This window comes from Hemitrygon akajei, chromosome 8, assembly GCF_048418815.1.
Source record: "Hemitrygon akajei chromosome 8, sHemAka1.3, whole genome shotgun sequence".
In the NCBI taxonomy this organism is placed as follows: Eukaryota; Metazoa; Chordata; class Chondrichthyes; order Myliobatiformes; family Dasyatidae; genus Hemitrygon; species Hemitrygon akajei.
Window position 1 is genome coordinate 84,543,470 of NC_133131.1, and position 20,446 is coordinate 84,563,915.

Consider the following 20,446-nt stretch of genomic DNA (forward strand, 5'->3'; position numbering starts at 1 on the left):
CTCAATGTCAACAGGACAAAGGATCTGATTATAAACCTGAGCTCCATGAGCCAGTCCTTATTGGTGGATCAGAGGTGGAGAGGGTCAACAGCTTTAATGTTCTCGGTATTATTATTTCAGAGGACCTGGCCTGGGCCCAGTACGTAAGTGCAATTATGAAGAAAGCAGGCAGTGTCTATACTTCTTTATGAGTTTGTGAAGATGTGGCATGGCATCTAAAACTTTGACAAACTTCTATACATGTGTAGTGGAGAGTATATGGACAGGCTACATCACAGCCTGATATGGAAACACCAATGCCCTTGAACAGAAAATCCTACAAAAATCTGGATACAGCTCAATCTAACATGGGTAATGTCCTCCCAACCACTGAGCACATCTACATGAAACACTGTCACAGGAAAGCAGTATGCATCACCAGGGACCCCCACCACCCAGAACATGCTCGCTTCTCACTGTTGCCATCAGGAAGAACGTACAAGAGCTTTCAGACTCACACCACCAGGGTTAGGAAGAGTTATTACCCCTCAACCATCAGGTTCTTGAACAAAAGGGATAACTTCACTCAACTTCACTTGCCCCATCATTGAAATGTTCCCACAACCAATGGACTCACTTTCAAGGACTCTTCATCTCACATTCTCGATATTTGTTCCTTATTTATATAAATTATTGTTCCTTCTTTTTGCATTTGCACAGTTTGTTGACTGCACTTTGGTCAGATGCCCTAGCTGAGTAGTCATTCTTTGATTCTGTTGTAGTTACTATCCAAGGGTTCAAAGTTTCATTTATTATCAAAGCATGTATCCCTATACAACTCTGAAATTTGTCTTCTCCAGATAGCCACAGAACCAACAAAGGACATGAAAGTCATTCAGAGAGAAACATCCAACGCATTCCCCCCACTCCAACACAAAAAAGAATGGCATCCCACTCTACAAACCCTTTCCCTCCGCACAAAATGGAACAGGAACATCGACTTGTAAAAAACAATCCCTCCCCCACATGAAAAACCGACAGAACACTAACCGAACATTAAAGACCATCCACTTTAAACACTATCTGCTCGCACAACAAAATGGAAAAGGAACTGGCAATTTTTTTTAAAAACACAGAATATAAAAACAATAAGTCTGAAAAAGTCCACAGGCCATAAATGCAATAGCCCAATCAATACACGCAGAACCATGATACCATCCTACGATATCACTGACATTCATCGAAAGAGAGGGTCACCACACGAGGCAGAGAGGACCACCCGCCTGCCACAGCAAACCTCACGACGAAGGGCCGTTCACAGACTCCTTCTCCAGCAGTGATCAAAAGGCAGGCAGTCAATGCTGAGGCTCTCACTCGCCTTCTGTATTTGTCTCGATGTCTCAGTCTTCCTCGATGCTTTAATTGGCAATTACTGGACACTTTAAATGGCAAAATGGAGTAGAACATCAGGTCGCACCCAGTTTCAAAGTTTTGTTGAGTATGCCCCAAGAAAATGAACCTCAGGATTGTATATGGTCACATATATGTACTTTGATAATAAAATTTACTTTGAACTTTGAGCTAATTCACAGAAGAGTTGTCACTGCTATTTCAGTTGATGAACAATTCAACATGGCTCTTTTACCTACACATAACTGTATCGTTTTAATCTAGATTTCCTGACTGAATCAAGAATATTCCATGTGTGGGATCTACATATCCATCACAAATCAAATGGCTGTACATCTTCAGCTGCAATTAAAGGGAAAAACTTTTGGAATGAAAGCTTTGTAAAAAAATTCCTTAAAAGTATTTTGAAAGATACTAGGAGTACAGTTTACTGAGTACTAAATTAAAATGTTTCTGTGTGAGTTCTGTAAGTAATGGGAAGATGGCAAACTTCACCTTTGCATGAAAAGTTTATTAATTTTTGATAGATGTATACTATTTTTAACTGATAAGACTGGACTCTGCTTAGTTTTTATCCAATTTCTGTACACTTTCAAACCAACATGCAGTTCAAAGAATGATGTTATCAGCAGCTAATTGGCAGATAATGAACTATTTAAGATAATCATGACTGAAAATGTAATGGAACAGATCAATCATATAATCACATATCTGTAATGTACTACTTTTCCTTAAATGTAACATGCATATTGTACAAAATAGATATGAGACACAGCATTTTTGCAGGATATGACTCATGTTCTTTATCAGCTACTACATTTCCCTTACAGAACCTACGTTAATGACACAGTGCAGAAGTGAGTGATGGTTTCACAACAGATTCCAGGAAATGATAACTGACAGATTTTAGAAAATAGCTAAAATGCAAATATGTGAAAAGCAAAGCAGGTGAGGAACCAAAATAATAGAAGGAGAAGTTTTACTTTTTTTTCAATTACTTATTTTTCATAATTTATTCACCATTTGCATTTATTGTCATCCCTAACTGCCTTTGAGAAGGTGATGATGAGCCATTTTCTTTCACCTTCTTCTGGTTCAGTACCTCCCACAGTGCTTTTGGGTGACAGTTCCATGATATAGAAGGGCCAGCAGTATATTTCCAGGTCAGTTTGGTGTGTCACTTAGAAGGGTGACTGCATATGGTGTTGTTGCCAAAGCCTGCTGCCCTTATCCTACTTAGGAATAGATGTCTGGGATTTAAGAGCCTCGGCAAGTAACTATGGTACATTTGTAGACCACTGATAATCTCCAGGATCTTGATGGTGCAAAAATTGGATATCATTATGCAATTGGATGTCAAGGGGAGGTGTATCAACTCTCTTTTGGTAATGGTTCATTATTGTTACATGTATCAAGGTACAATGAAAAACATCCTTGCAGTTCATAACCATCATCCATACTTTGAGAAAGTGCAAAGGACAAACAAAAACAAATTGTAGAATATTGTATTTCAGTTACAGAGAAAGTGCATGTTCTGCTTTGTAAATTCAAATCATTAAGCTAATTCAAAAGAAGAATTGGGAGTCTGAAATGTTAGTCTAACTTTGTGTTTACTTTTAGTGAGGCATGTGCATATCATGGGGAAGCGTGATGACATAAGCAAGTCACATATTTTTACATATAGCCTGTAAGAATTATTTAAACAAGCAATATATAGTTTGATTAAGCATTTTCTTAGTGAAATATTAAATACACAACACTCCTCCCTGCTTAGCTGTAAACTCCAACTCAATAGAGAATATATCTCAACTATATACACAGATGAACTCAACGCCTTCTATGCATGCTTTGGAAGGGAGAACACAACTACAGCCCTGAAGATCCCTGCTACACCTGATGACCCTGTAATCTCTGTCTCAGAGGCCAGTGTTAGACTGCCTTTAAAGAGAGTGATCCTTCGCAAAGAGGAAGGTCCCAATGGTGTACCTGGTAAGGCTCTGAACACCTGTGCCAACCATCTAGCGGGAGTATTCAAGGACATTTTCAACCTCTCACAGCGACAGGCAGAAGTTCCCACTTGCTTCAAAAAGGCAACAATTATACTAGTGCCTAAGAAGAATAATGTGGGCTGCCTTAATGATTATCACCCGGTAGCATTCACATCAATAATGATGAAATTCTTTGAGAGGTTGATCTTGACTAGACTGAACTCCTGCCTCAGCAAGGACATAGAACCATTGCAATTTGCCTATCGCCACAATAGGTCAATGGCAGACGCAATCTCCATGGCTCTCCACACAGCTTTAGACCACCTGGACAACACAAATATCTACGTCAGAATGCTGTTCATCAACTATAGCTCAGCACTTAATACCATCATTCCCATAATCCAGATTGAGAAGTTGCAGAACCTGGGCTTCTGTACCCACCTCTGCAATTGGATCCTTGACTATCTAACCAGAAGACCACAATCTGTGCGGATTGGTGATAACATATCCTCTTCGCTGACGATCAACACTGGCGCACCTCAGGGGTGTGTGCTTAGCCCACTGCTCTACTCTCTATATACACATGACTGTGTGGCTAAGCATAGCTTAAATACCATCTATAAATTTGTTGATGTTACAACCATTGTAGGTAGAATCTTGGGTGGTGACGAGAGGGTGTACAGGAGTGAGATATACCAACTAGCAGAGTGGTGCCACAGCAACAACCTGGCACTCAACATCAGTAAAACAAAAGAGCTGATTGTAGATTTCATGAAGGGTAAGACAAAGGAACACATACCAATCCTCATAGAGGGATCAGAAAGTTCCTGGGTGTCAAGATCTCTAAGGATCTAACCTTGTCCCAACATATCAATGCAGTTATAAAGAAGGCAAGACAGCAGCTATACTTCATTAGTAGTCTGAAGAGATTTTGTATGTCAACAAATACACTCAAAAACTTCTATTGTTGTACCATAGAGAGCATTCTGACAGGCTGCATCACTGTCTGGTATGGAGGGGCAAGTGCACAGGACCAAAAGAAGCTGCAGAAAGTTGGAAATCTAGTCAGCTCCATCTTGGGCAGTAGCCTACAAAGTACACGGGACATCTTTAAGGAACAGTGTCTCAGAAAGGCAGCATCCATTATTAAGGACCTCCAGCACCCAGGGCATGCTCTTTTCTCACTGTTACTATCAGGTAGGAGATACAGAAGCTTGAAGGCACACACTCAGTGATTCAGGAACAGCTTCTTCCCCTCTGCCATCCAATTCCTAAATGGATATTGAATCTTTGGACACTACCTCACTTTTTTTAAATATACAGTATTTCTGTTTTTGCACATTTCTTTAATCTATTCAATATATGTAACAGATTCACTTGTTTATTTATTATTATATTTATTCTTACTGTTTTTTTTCTCTGCTAGATTATGTATCGCATTGAACTGCTGCTGCTAAGTCAACAAATTTCATGTCACATGCCAGTGGCCTGATTCTGATCCTGATTCTGATTCAGTGAATTATATAATACAAATGCTATATAGAGATATCCACAGCATAGTAAATTTTTAAATTGCCCCATTCAGGCTTAAAGATTTAATCACTGTGAAGAATTTCTTACTCATCTTTCCAGACGCTCTGCTTTGCAGGTGAGACTTGTGGCTGTGAAACGATCTCAGGTTCTGAGGCCCCCTCTGTGGTGACTGAAGAGTTGACTGAGACTGCAGAAGTGGTTCTGACAGTGATAGACACTTCTTCTTCGTTTATCTTTTTCTAGTTGGTTGATCTTGGTCTTGGGAAGGTGCAATTAGTTCACTTATTAATCTTCCTCTTGCTCGCTTTACAATCTGATCTCTCCTCTTAGTTTCTGCATCCAGAACATTATCTGACAAATCTTCTGTTTTGATATCTCCATTGACTCCTTGTTTTTGGCCTTCCATTCATCCAGCTGAGCTTTGGTCTTTGCATCTGCTTTTACAAGCAGCTTTTTGTCCCGCACTTGAAGTTCATACAATAACCTTAATGCACGCAGAATAAATTCTGGTTCCTTATACTCACAAAAGCTGACTGCTTACAACTTTCCTGAACCTCCTTGAACTCTCTTCTAACTTAAAACCAAGCTCTATTTTGCAAGTAACTACTTGATTAACATACCAGAAGACTCCTCAGATATGTTGCTGAGAAAACTGTTATAGTCGAAACATTGCTTTCATCCCTTTCACACTTCCTCAGAGCAGCATGGTCCTTCATTGGTCGAATATGCTTTCCAACCAGAGGCACAGAGGTTGGCATCAACATGTGTTTCTCCTCTGTTGGACCACAGTTCATGGTGTCTGGCATGGAGACAGTTATGGCATCATCCTGTATATTTCATAATTCACTTTCAGTTAGCTTCATTGCAGGGACTCTCATCAAGTTGTAGATGTTTTAGACACTCGTGTCCCCATAATGCTGGTTCTCCCGTTTTTACCACATACAAGTCCAATGGGGTCTGTTGATTGTTCTACTTCACTGTTATGAATGTCATTTCTCCCATAGGAGCTATCTTTTCTTCAGTATAAGTTCCGAGTTGGACATCTACAGGCTTCATTTGGTATCTTTGAAATGCCATTCAACCTCATTTTGTGGAATGACTGAGACAGCTGAGCCAGTATCCAATTCAGTTTTAATTAATTTGTAAGCCATATTGTTAATTTTTATACTGTAAATCTTAAGGCTACGCAGTCCTGTGTCACTCTCATCAATATCAAATTTTTCATTAATAGCATGCTTGCAGATTAGTGCTCTTTATGAAACTGCGGCTTGACTTTCTATCTTTTTCTCTTCTGTGCAGTCCATTTACATTTGTCTGTCTGCCATGCTCTTTGTTTCTGTCCTACTTTGTTGTATTTTCTGCAATTTTCGCCCTTAAACCTGAAATGGTCTGGTGTATGCGACCCCCTGCTTCAATGGTAACACAATTTATTTGGCCTGGCAAGTTTTTGCTTAGACATTGCAGTTTTGTTTGTGCTCACTTTCTTACCTGACTGAAACTCAATTGTATCTCTGTCTGCTGTTTCCATTGAAACAGAAATGAGCTTCAATTAGGAGTTGTTTTTGAATGGTTTCTTGTAAGATTCCAAAAATTCAATGACTTTTCAGTGCACCATTAAACCTATTACCAAAACTGACGATGCTCAGATAATCTCTTCAATTCAACCACATATGCTGAAAAGGATACCCCTTCCATTTGATTATATTATTAAATGTAAAGCATCTGCTTTAATTCTAAATGCTCTTGCATTAGTTTGACAATATGCGCAAAGTTCATATCTGCTGGTTTGGTTGGAGCAATCAAACTTCAAAGCAACTATAGGCCTTTAAATCCGATGAATTGAGCAAAATTGGTTCTCGTTTCTTATTGACAATTTAATTTGCCTCAAAATGCTGTTCAATTTGCTCAGTATATATCAAGTAATCTGTTGTGTAATCAAACATGTCAATCTTTCTGATGTAGCCAGCGATTTCTGCTGTTTCTTTATGATTAATATCACTTGGTACTCACTGCTTATGAAACCTAATTTCTTTCATTTACTGTCTTTTTTTTATATCGACAGTCTCTACACATGCTGCACTGGTATTTTTTATTCACCACTGTTTACTGCGCTTTTCTTTGAACTCAAACATCTCACTGTGCTTCAACAAGTTGGTAGCCATTTGGATTCCTTTTAAAAATATTTCATCACCAATGTTATGTTTTGTAACTTCAAAACATGAATCCAATTCAAAGAAAGATTCAAGAGTCAAATATGTTAGTTTAACTTCATGTTTACTTCTAGCAAAGCGCATACATATCACATGGTAGCATGATGACATATGTAATCCACATATTTTTACGTATTACTCATAATTAATTATTTAAATGAACAAAGTTGCTTAATTAAACTATATATATAATAGGTTACTCAAATATTTGTGAAATATTAAATACACAACACTGCATTGGAGGTAGACAATAGGGTGCAAGGGTCATGGTGCGGTAGATTGCAATGTCAAAAGTGCATCGTTAATGTATAAGAGGTCCGTTCAAGGGTCTCAGAAGCTGTCCTTGAACCTGGGAGGAGAGGTCTATGATAATGTATCTGCTTTACGAGGCAGCAGACCGGGTAAACAGAGTTTATGGAGTGTGACTGTTTTTCATGATTGACTGAGCTGTGTTAATGATTCTCTGCAATGTTTTTGTGCTGCAGGGCAGAGCAGTTGCCATTCTGAGCTGTGATGCATTTGGATAGGATAATTTGAGTCGTGTATTTATAAAAATTGGTGAAGTTCAGTGCATATATGTCAAATTTCCTTACCTCCTGGAATTAGAAAAACTACTGTGCTTTCTTGGTCATAACACTTATGTCATTGGACCAGGTCAGGCTTTGTTGGAGATAGTCTTGCCTAGTTATTTTGTGGTATGAGTGTTACTTGTCACTAATCAGCCATTAAGTGAATTTTGTCAAGATCATTCTGCATGCAGATATAGACTGATTCAAGATCTGTGAATCAATCTGAACATTGCATAATCATCAGCTAAGAACCTTACTTATAATGATAAAGTGGAAGGAAGATTGCTCTTGAAACAGCTCAAGGGGGCTTCTTCTAGGACATGGGTCTTGTCTTCAGTACTTCTGAGTGAACATGGTTGCAAAGACACAAATGATAAATGTTTTAAAACAATGATCTTCATGTATTCAAATAGAATTTTTTTTTAAACTATGCCTCCCAAGCCTTGGGTACAGTTGTGTGGGAGTGACACATGTTGGGCCTGTGATTTCAGAGGCTGTGTCCAGGATGGCCTGTGGCCACAGATATTATAAGGTTTTGTACCGTGGTTGGTGTGGGTAGCATGTGCAGCATCAGAGCCTGTTGTACATGGATTGTTGGGTTGATGTGATGCACCACCAATAACTCTCGGAGACGGGAGGTAAACGATAGGCTTTTATTAGCAGCAAAAAGGGAGCACAACATCTTGGAGACTGAGGGAGGAGCAGTGCCCCAATCGCCTTTATACAGGGGTCTGTGGGAGGAGCCACAGGAGCAGTCAGCAGAGGGGCATGTCCAGACAGGTATACATATTTTACCACATGATGAGAGTTGGAATACAGGAAATTATGATAAAATGGTTCGGGGGCAGGGGTCTGCATCTTAGCAATGATCTTTAGATGATGGAATGGAGTCATGAACAATGGATCAATGATAAGGAGGTGTCTGTGCATAGTGAAAGATGTAGGGAATTGCTGTACTCACCAAGCACACCCATTGCAGAGCATTAGGTTTAAACCTATGACTGAGCTGGAAAGCAATTTCCAACTCAGCTCTTACATTGCTGATGAGTCATCTTTTGAGTTCTGCAAACTGAAATGCGATGATTCATTCCTTTAAATGTGCTATTCCATTCTATAATAGAAAATCAAATGGGATTGAACAGGTCACTTTTGCCAAGCCATACTAAACTATTGGAAAACAGTAGTGCTCCTAGTCAAATCATTGCAGTATCACATCCAAGTTAATGCACTGGCTCAATAGTTTTGGTGCATTTCCTGCATGACCACTTGCTGACATCAAGGCTTCAAATACCATGACAGGAGTCCTTTCATAAAACTATAGGTACTGCGACACGTAAACCATTGATAAATAAAACAATGTGTGCTGCATTTTTATTGGTCAAGCATGAATACCAGTCCATGATGTTTAGTTTGCATCTTGGAGTGTTTTGTTATCGTCATCCCTACTCTTCATACATGTCCTTAAGTGATCATTCTTCAAACTTGATGTGGAATTTATTGCCCATCTGCCGACATGTCTTATGTATCAGCTTTGGCTTCATCATTTAAATCAATGGGAGAGACTTGGGCCAATGCTGATAATTTTGCAGATAGGTTTCTATTGTAATTTGTACTGAGCCTGATATGGATTTATAGGCAAAAACTAAACACAGATAAAACCTCTCCTTCCTCCTCTTCTGTTTCTAATTCAAATAGCCTGAACTGTAACAACACTTTACAAAATACATTATCACATTCTCACTGGCAGAGTAACAATTATGCATTGTATCCTCGTTCGTCAAGTACCAATGATGTAATGAAATCTCAATGCTGAATATTCTTACAGGTGGAAGAATATTTTTAACCCAAGCTAGGAGTACTACAACATACAGTATCAGTGTTCAGTAAGGTAATGATAAGCAAAATAGCAGTATAACATACCTCATTAAAACCTAGTCAAATTCCTTTTAACTTAAGGATGAAAATTAGTTGAACATAAAGGGATGAAGATAACAATTTTAGTTAATGATTATTTTGTTCAATTGAACCACTTTAAAGGGACAAGTACACCTGGTGTGACTCTTCCATATCCTGTAGAATCCTGAGTGATCTTTGCAATTCAAATTCTCCTCTTCCCATTGGTGGCCAAGAGAACGGATCTCTTCTTGAAGACTTGAAACCACTTAATGACAACCCATTCAACAAAACCTGTAAAGAGAGTTTTTGAACATAACACCATTTTGGTTCTGCATCTTGATTGGTCTTTCATTTGTATTTGTAGCCCTTATGTCTACCCTTTCGATCGCTTTGCTAGCAGAGAGGGGAGAGCCCGTCATTGTGCCCAGAGCATGTTACCCAGGTTTTCTGCATTTTGGATATGGACTTGAGAATTTTTTTCAGTCTTATAGTATTTTTTATATTCTGTGTTTTTTGCTCGACCTTTCTTATTAATTTTTTGTGTGGGTGGAGGGTGGAGGGATTTGGGGGTTGATATGCCTCTTCTGGTTTTGATCATTTTGGGTGGGGAGGGGGGATTTGGGGATTGATGATTGTGCTGCCTTTCTTTTCTTTCTTGGTTTCATGGCTCCCGGTGAAGAAGAATTTCAGAGTTATATACTTTGATAATAAATGAAACTTTGAACATGCCAGATGGCCAGTCCTGAAATATCTTCATTTTGCCTTAATGATATTACTTTAGATAGATAGATAGATACTTTATTCATCCCCATGGGGAAATTCAACATTTTTTCCAATGTCCCATATACTTATTGTAGCAAAACTAATTACATACAATACTTAACTCAGTAAAAATATGATATGCATCTAAAATCACCCTCTCAAAAAGCATTAATAATAGCTTTTAAAAAGTTCTTAAGTAGTTTACTTAAATACATTGAGTCCTAACCCCGGCACTTTAACATATCTTACTCCTGGCGGTTGAATTGTAAAGCCGAATGGCATTGGGGAGTATTGATCTCTTCATCCTGTCTGAGGAGCATTGCATCGATAGCAACCTGTCACTGAAACTGCTTCTCTGTCTCTGGATGGTGCTATGTAGAGGATGTTCAGGGTTTTCCATAATTGACCATAGCCTACTCAGCGCCCTTCGCTCTGCTACCGATATTATACTCTCCAGTACTTTGCCCACGACAGAGCCCGCCTTCCTTACCAGCTTATTAAGATGTGAGGCGCTATACATTCCTTTTATGATTTAACTGATTCAAGATCTAAATAACTGATCACATTCAAGAGCCTCATGATCACCAGTCTGTTTACAGTAAAAGGTATTTTTCCAGTGAATCTGTATGTCTAGCATGGTAGATACACAGCTTAGGATCTAATGCAGCATCTAATTCACTCTTTGTCTCACTGTTTAACTTGCCTGGGGAAGCTGATTATCTTTCTCTGCATATTATAGATGAGACAAACAGTATAAAATTATCTTGGAAACCAAGAAGTCATAGTCATACAATTTAAAAACAAGCCCTTCAGCCCAGTTATTCCAAGCTGACCAAGATTCCCAGCTAAGCTAGTTCCATTTGCCAAAACTCTTCCATTCCATCCTCCTGTCCCAATGTCTTAAATACTTCTATTGTACCTGCCTCAATCACTTACGCAGCCAACTCATTCCATGCACATATCACATTCAACATTAAGAAGCTGCCTCAAAATCAATTTTAAATCTGTCCTCTCTCAGCTCCGGGGAAAAGACCATGTGATTTCACCCCTGGCTGAGATGAACTGTCAAAAGATTCAAACGATTCACCATTCAAAAGAACTGGGGAATTTTATGTCAATTAGTGTAATGTCTGGAATCTGGAATAAGTGTGGGCTGAGTTACAGTAGGATTAGTGTAAACGGGTAGTCAATATTCAGTATGAACTCTGAGTCTCTGTTTTGTATTCCTCTGTGTCTTTGCAAAAGTGAGCTTATGTGGTTTTGAAAATAACATAATATCACAATCAGGAAATTTGCTTACTGAAAGCAGCAAGTACAGATAAGATAGTCATATTCGTGTTGCCAACCTGTGACCAGTATATTTACCGAGGGGATTGTTGCTGGGACATAAGTGTTAACAATATATGTTACTGACTTGGAGAAAGGAAGTGAACGTACTGCAGCCATATTTGTGGAAAATACAAGCAGTGGGGAAGATACAAGAGTAAATTCACTTACCCACATACAAGTTTAGATCCATCCTTCAGATGAAAATCTCCAGATGATTAATCTTTTAACAGTTTCAGCTCCTATATTCTAAGCTTTCACTTCCTTATATCCATGTTATCTGTGTAGTTTGTGGATTCTCAGTTTGACTACAATCTGGACTATTGAACAAACTCATCAAAATTCAGGAGCTCCAACAAACATGTTTCTTTTTATTCTAAGTCCTCTCGATAAACTCTGGAATGCTGTACAAATAACGCTGCTACCTGATAGCAGTCAATCACCAAATGGCCTGTTCCTGTACCAGATGTTCTATGTTCTACTGTCCTTAGGGCTATCAGACTTCAGGTAATAATTGTTATGTATACCACAGTTCAAACTTTAAGAAATTATGAAGGAAAAGAAAGATATTATGAAAGAAGTTCAATGACTATGTATTAACAGCAGTTTTGTTGCCATTTTGCAATTTTAAAAAGACACTGCAATGCTGGCTGGCACAGACTGGTTCACATGAAATTGTGATGGGCATTCACTGTCCTGGGCCAGGGGGCCTTATTTTTTTGCTAAGCTCACCTTTCTACACAGCAGCTGACACTTCTATAGATCAAAGAGTTGTTTTTGAGTAAGTTAAACATCCAACCAATATTTTTTGTTCAGCTTCTTGTCATAAATGAGAGCCGGCCTTCAGTTCTTAATGCAAATGGCAAGTGATCATTTGTCTAAAGTTAAAAGGACAGCTTTGCAAATGAACAACACTGTCTATAGAAAACAGACTGCTGGCTCACAGCATGGGGCTGGTTGCAGTGTAAGACAATGGGTTATGTTAACTGGCCTGCATCAAACCAAATAACACTGGTTAAATTATTTAGTTTAAGGAGGTTTGCAGACCAGATTGATACTGTCACTTAGCACATCAAAGAGCCGATCTATTATTAGTTGGAAGATTAGTGTACTCAGAGAGTCTTTGATAATGGGACAATCTCAGAAAATATAATTGTTTGCATTTTGATTTCCATAATTTCTCCAGCAAACAGGGAGGTTACTATCACAATCGGATTTCTGAGAAGGTGTAATAAAATATCTTATCAAGTTTTTCCATCCAGATTCCCTCCATTTCTGTGAACTGTGATTATTATTTTGCAGCACAGTTGAGAGCTGTGATATGCTGGTGTAACCCATCATATGATGCTCCATGGAAAAACATTGAGGAGAGGATTCTTCCCATCCCCATACAGGCAATTTTGGCTGATAACAACCTACAAAGTTACATAAATACTATTGATAACTCATGGGTGAAACGGACTCTTAAAATATGGAAAACTATTATAAAAGAATATAAACTAGAGGGAGATATTGTAATTCTTAAATGGCGTGCATATGACTCAGATTTTACGCTGAATAATCTGGATGCTAGATCTAAGATCAAGACAGGTAAAAGAATAACAGTTCTTTGCAATATAATGAAAAAAGGAACGCTGTTCAGTTTTGAAATGCTTACAGAGAAACACTTATTAGAAAAACAAGACTTTTATCAGTATTTGCAGATGCGACAGTATGTTAATAGGAGAGTTAAAAATGTACCCAAGGCAAGTACATGTTTGATAGAGCCATTTAGAAAAGCATATAATTCAGATAATTGTAGTAGAATCTTTTCAAGTGTATAAGGGCTTGTCAAATCTTAAAACACATTCGATTTCATACATTGAAACAAAATGGGAGAAGGAAGGAGGGATAATTATATCTGAGGAAGAATGGACAATAATATGGAGGTATCAATGGAAGTGTACTGGTAATGAATGTTCTAGTTGTGATTATTCTATAAATATAAATGTGGAATGCTTGTTAGAGATCTTAAAACTGCATGTAGTTCAGTATATGTTAGTCACAATTGTTCTCATTTTATGTTACTATGCATACCTTAATCGTCTGCATTAATTCATCACTCTGTTAGCACTGTCTATTCAGTGGGTTCTTACAAGCAGCAAAAAATAATTTAGTATTTTTTCCATTGTCTTGCTTTTCAATAAGTGAGATTACTAATATTCAATAGAAGACTGAATGAACATATATATTTCACAATAAAACAACATGCATCTTATGACCTATCTACAAGACCATAAGACATAGGAGCAGAATTAGGGACATCCTTGTATTCTGAGGCTGTGCCCATTGTTCCTACACTCCCCCACTATTGGAAACATCCTCTCCATGTCCACTCCATCTAGATCTTTCAATATTTGATAGGTTTCAATGAGATCTCCACTCATTACTTTAATCTTCAGCAAGAACATCAAATGCTTCTTACACATTAAAATTTTCATTCTTGGGATCATTCTCAGGAACCTCCTCTGGACCCTCTGCAAAGCCAGCACATCTTTTCTCAGCTAAGGGGCACAAAATCGCTCACAAATCTCCACGTGCAATCTGACCAATGCTTTACAAAGCCTCAACAATACATCATTGCTTTTATATTCTAATACTCTTGAAAAGAATGCTAATATTGCATTTGCTTTCCTTACCATTGACTCAACCTGAAAGTTAAATTATAGGGAATCCTGCACTAGAACTCCCAAGTTTCTTTGCTCCCCATTTAAAAAATACTTTACATTCATATTCCTTCTACCAAATTGCAAGCCTATACACTTCCTTACACTGTGTTCCATCTGCCACCTCTTTGCCTATATTCTGAATCTGTCTAAGTCCTTCTACAGATTCTTTGCTTCCTCAACACTACATCCCCCTCCACCAATCTTTGTATCATCTGCATACCTGGCCACAAAGTTGTCAGTTCCTTCATCCTAATTATTGGCATATAATGTGAAAACAGCAGTACAACTCCACCTACAGCAGATCACCTCTAGTCATTGGCAGCAAATCAGAAAATGCCTTCTTCATTCCCACTCTTTGCTTCCTGCTAGTCAGTCAATCTTCTGTCTATGCATTATCTTCCCAGTAATAACATGGGCTCTTATCTTGCTTAGCAGTCTCATTTGTGGTACTTTGTCAAAGGTTTTCCAAAAAACCAAGTCAACAGCATCCATTGTCTACCCTGCCCATTATTTTTTCAAGGAATTGCAACAGATTTGAATGGCAGGAAACAATGCTGGCTTTGATCTATTTTATCATGTGCCTCCAAGTATCCTGAATCCTCACACTTAATACTGTAGTGGACTCTAACATCTTGTTCACCATGAAGTCAGGCTACCTAGCCTATTATTTCCTGTCTTTTGCTTCCTTCTTAAAATGTGGAGTGACATTTCTAGTTTTTCAGTCTTCTAGAATCTTGCAATTCTTGGAAGATCACTACTAATACCTCCACAATTTCTTCAGCTACCTCTATCAGGGCTCTGGAGTGTAGTTCATCTGGTCCTGGGAGGGAGAGGTGTGAAGTAAAGAGCTGGGAAGTTGATTGGTGAAAGAGAAATGGGGCTGGAGAAGGGAGAATCCAATTGGAGAGGACAGAAGGTCATGGAGGAAAGAAAAGGGAAGAGGAGCACCAGAGGGAGGTGATGAGCAGGCAAGGAGATAAGGTGAGAGATGGAAAAGTGGATGGGTAATGGTGAAGGAGCTCTGTCCGCTACAGAAAGCAGGATCTCCCAGTGGCCACCCATTTAATTATACTTCCAATTCCCATTCCAATATGTCAATCCATGGCCTCCTGCACTGTCGGGATGAGGCCACTCTTAGGTTGGAGGAACAGCACCTTATATTCCGTCTGGGTAGCCTCCAATCTGAAAGCATGAACATCCATTTCTTGAACTTCCGGTAATAGTCCCCCCCAACCCCTACTCTCCACCATCCCCCATTCCCCATTCCCTCTCTCAATTTAGCTGGAAAGAAGTCCAATTGCAATCTTCCAGTACCCCCATGAGGAAGACTTGGGTGTTCTCCTGCCATATATCACCACAAACATCACCATATGTATCTTCAGACATCTACTTTCCCTTCATTCTTCAGCTAAACTTGCCCATTTAAAACATGCCAACTTTTAATTACTCTTCTGAATATTTTACAAGCTAAAACAACTCTCCACAAATGTAGTTTGATTCCAGACAATGGGTACTTTATTCTACAGCCTGCATAAATTATATTCTAGTTTCTCTTGTTCACCATCAGACGCTGTTTCATCTTGACTTGCATTACTTGCAGAGATAAGCATGACCCAACAGGATTATAAATTATAATTCTAAAACAAAGGCTCTTTGTCAGGGGTGAGGTCATCAGTACATTTAAACTTATGAAGAAATGTAACATCCGATAAGATCAGTTACTCTTGAAAAGTATTGCATTTCTTAGCATAATTTAAATTGTGAGATTGAGCATGCCGAACTAAAATTATGTAAAATAATGTCAAAGTAATATTGCTACAAGAAAGCATTTTTATCCACTGGTGGCATTACACATAACTTTGGTGTGCAAAGACACATCATGGGCAAAAGGAGCAAAAATTTGGAGGAGGAGGAGGAGGAGGAGGAAGGGGAAAGGTCAAGCCAATCTATAAACCACATACCTAACTGTTGTCAATGTACAACTTGACTTTGATTCCTGTAAATGCAGTCCAATTTCTCTTTCCACCAACACCCCTGATCCTTCTCCATACCAACAACACAAAAATAAGTACTTATATAAAATAAGTGTTACCTACCAAACCTATAAAACAAAAAATGTCATTTTGTGTAGAATCGACCCTGTGCTTTGCCTTAATTTTTGTTGTCAAAGTACATTCACTTGTATTCTTTTTCTCCAGCTTGCCTAGAAGCTACAGCTTAGGTTGAGGACCCATGGATGCCTAGGAGGATAACCTCAGTAGGTTGTATGCCCAGTAGGCTCAGCTTTGATCTATTCCTTTATACCCTGCAAACTGGGCCCAGTGACTGACAAGACACCTACAGAGGGTCCCTATAGTAGTGTAATCAAAATCAGCAGATTTCCATTACCCTGGGCCACTGCCAAGTGTGGTACCTCAAATCCTAGTAAATTACGTATATGAAGACAAATTGTTGTGCTGTAACATCACCCAGGGCTCTTTAGACACTCGTATCCATGGTTTTGATGGTAACTGTGTCTGAACTTATATGAAAGAAACCCGTCTTTCCAATGCGGTGCCTAGATACTGGGAATTTCCGCTGTGTGTAATCAAAACTGAGCCCTCAGTCAACTGATGCTGCATATGATCAGGCCTATGACTGTGCTGAAAGCTCCATGTGTCTGACATAAAGCCCGAAGCAAGATTAATACTTGACTTTTCCTGATGTTGAATGAAAAGATAAGCATGACCCAACATGACTGGCAGTACACATGACATTCTGTACGTAGCCTTCGATCTGTGTAGGCTGACCTGGTGAATCCTTTCCAGCAGAACCATGTAGTGTTACCTGGGCTATCCTTGCTCCTCATCCTTTATACTGATCACTCACATCTTGTGCCTCACTAAACGAAGCTCCAAATTGTGCATTACCTACTACGATGCTTTGAGATTATGGGTCAAATACTCAGTCAAATGGTAGGATATTTCCACCTTGCCATTCCACCATTGCCTGACCAGAGTTGAAATTTTTTGATTTCTGAAAGAAGAAAGGTTCAGAGTTCTTGACAACAACCATTCTAAATACAATCAATACTGTCTCCTGCTTGAAGATGAACTTTGTAGTTGTGTCTGGCCCCTCTGGGTTAGTTGATAACTTGCCACCTTTAAGGGTGCCACAGTGGAACAGTTAGTAGCACAGTAGCAGAAACCTAGGTTCGATGCTGACCTTTAATAGTACTGTGTAGCACTTGCACACTCCCTGTGACCACGTGTGTGTCTCCTCCAGATGCTCCAGTTTCGCAAAGACATGGGGGGAGGGTGATGTTGGTAGGTAAATAGCCTCTAATATGTAGGTGTATGGTCATATGTGGGATGAGTTGATGAGATTAAGGGAGCTAGGACTTTACTCTTTGGAGAGAAGGAGGATGAGAGGAGACATGATAGAGGTATGCAACATATTAAGAGGAATAGATAGAGTGGACAGCCAGCGCCTCTTCCCCTGGGCACTGCTGCTCAATACAAGAGGACATGGCTTTAAGGTAAGGGGAGGGAAGTTCAAGGGGGGGATATTAGAGGAAAGTTTTTCACTCAGAGGGTGGTTGGTGCATGGAATACACTGCCTGAGTCAGTGGTGGAGGCAGATACACTAGTGAAATTTAAGAGACTACTGGACAGGTATATGGAGGAATTTAAGGTGGGCGGTTATATGGGAGGCAGGATCTAAGGGTTGGCACAACATTGTAGGTCGAAAGGTCTGTACTGTGCTGTACTATTCTATGTTCTATGTTCTATGTTTTAAAATGCAGGATAGTGTAAATGGGTAGTTGGTTAGCATGGACTTAGTCTGAAGGACCTCCTTCTGTACTGTAGTTTTTCCATGACTCTATCATGGAAGAAAATGGGAAATGTCAGTATCATGCAATATTTTTGGTTGAAGTGCTTCATATGTTGCAATAGCAAGCAACTTATGCCGGCTATGAGATACAAATGAAATGATTGTTAGAGGTTAGTGTGTGACTTGGATGTGAACCTGTTAATGTTAACCTTAATTATTAATTGTTGGTGAGTGAAGAGGGTGATGTACTTTGAGATGTATCTGAGGCTTGTAGAACAGCGAGTTATTTACTTTATTAGTTTGGCCCTTCCAGCGCTTCAAGTGGTGCCACCCAGCAACCCCCGATTTAACGCTAGCCTAATCATGAGACATTTTATAACAATCAATTAACCTACCAAAAGATTCATTTTTAGACTGTGGGAGGAAACCAGAGAACCTGGAGGAAACCCACAGGGTCACAGGGAGAATATACAAACTCCTTGTAGGCAGCAGTGGGAATTGAACCCTGGTTGCTGGTGCTGTAAAGTGTTGTGCTAACCACTACGCTACCATACCGCCATTAATGTTGAACTTAATTCCTAATTGTTGGTGAGTGAAGAGGGTGTTGTACTTTGGGAAGTATCTGGGGCTTGTAGAACAATTCATGGGATGACCACCAAATGATTCTATTGCTTTCGGATAATTTGTTTGGAGACCCTGCTTGCCTCTTATTAGTATATCCTATCTCTCCTCTTCAATTTCACCAAAGTTTGCAGTGCCAAACTGGAAAAACATGGCACCTACTTCTCTCACATTGTTCAAATGTAAAAGGAATCACAACCACGATTGACTCGAGAAAATTCCCATCATTTTCTTACAGTCACAGTGTGAATTCCCTTTGAGGTACAAGTTAACATTAAAGAGTGTAAGCTAGCATGAGTTGTGCTAGTGATTAGACTGCCTGTCATTCATATTGGTTGCATGCAGTAATTGCAAAGATTATGAAGCAACAGTATTGGTCAATGTGATTCATGGACCAATTTTGGGGATTTATTGAAGCTAGCCACTCAAGAATTTTCTTGTATTGGTTAATCAAATTCATGTATCTTTTAACTGCTGGACACAATAAAGTTGGTTTTCTTGGTGATTGTGATTCTAGGATCAGCAAAGAAAGATTTCAGGGTCAAATAAATAAGCTTGCTCTAGCTTTCTCAATAATTTGTTAACAAGTTTGATAATCCAAAGACCCAGGTCAAATTTCATACAGGAAAATATGACTATAATTGAAGAGTTTGTCTGTTTCCTGCATATCTCTTCCTCTACCAGCTTTCCAAGATATCTGTTAAGACTAATATGACATAATTCAATTCTCAAATTCAAATTAGCTTTAGCTTATGATCTCAACTTCAATAGGCTCACCCATTTTTAGGAGCTGTGCCAGAGCAAATATTTTTTTTAAATGTGGAACATGACACAACCATCCTCAAAACTAACCCCCTTTTCAGCATAGGTATGTCAAAAAGGAGAAAAAGTCTCTGATGTGAAGTAGGTTAGTTAATAAGATATGACGACAAAAGCTAGACGGCATCACTTGAATGATAATTCCTCTTTAAACCAAAGGCATCTGTAATTTTCCAACAGCTGAAAACAGAATACAGGAACCGAATCCATGATGGTTGTGAACCACAAAGCGCAGGAGAATTCTATCCAGGTCCAGAAAGTATCTACCTTTTCCTAGCACCTTCCTGCACACAAACAGAATGTCTTTCAACATTACTCACACTCCTTTATTTATCATCAGCTTTCCCTCTGTATCCTCACCAGTAGTTCCCTCACCACCATGAGAACTTCTTTGCTAGTAATTGGAAGCTTCCCATGATGAATGACCTTACTACTCACTATTACACCTGCACTCTCGGTCAACATAAGGTAAGATCTTGCAGTCAGAACACCACTTGAGAGGACCATGGGCTGGATATCAATCTAGTTCTTGTTGAGAAACTTGTGGTAAAAAATTGAATCATCACTTGTGAAACCCATACTTCCAGTCTTCCTAATCTCAAACACCTAACTCTCTTGCCTCCAAATTAACCATATGGAGGTGCATCCAGATAATATACAGGCAAATGTATTTCCTCAAAAGAATAAATAAAACAGCCAAAGGTTTACTTGGAAAACCTTACTAAGAATGAGACTATTTGGCCTGAGGACTTTACCAGTTGTGTGTTGGAACAATTTAAAGCTGCTCCCTCTGCATCCCTTTTTCTCTAGGG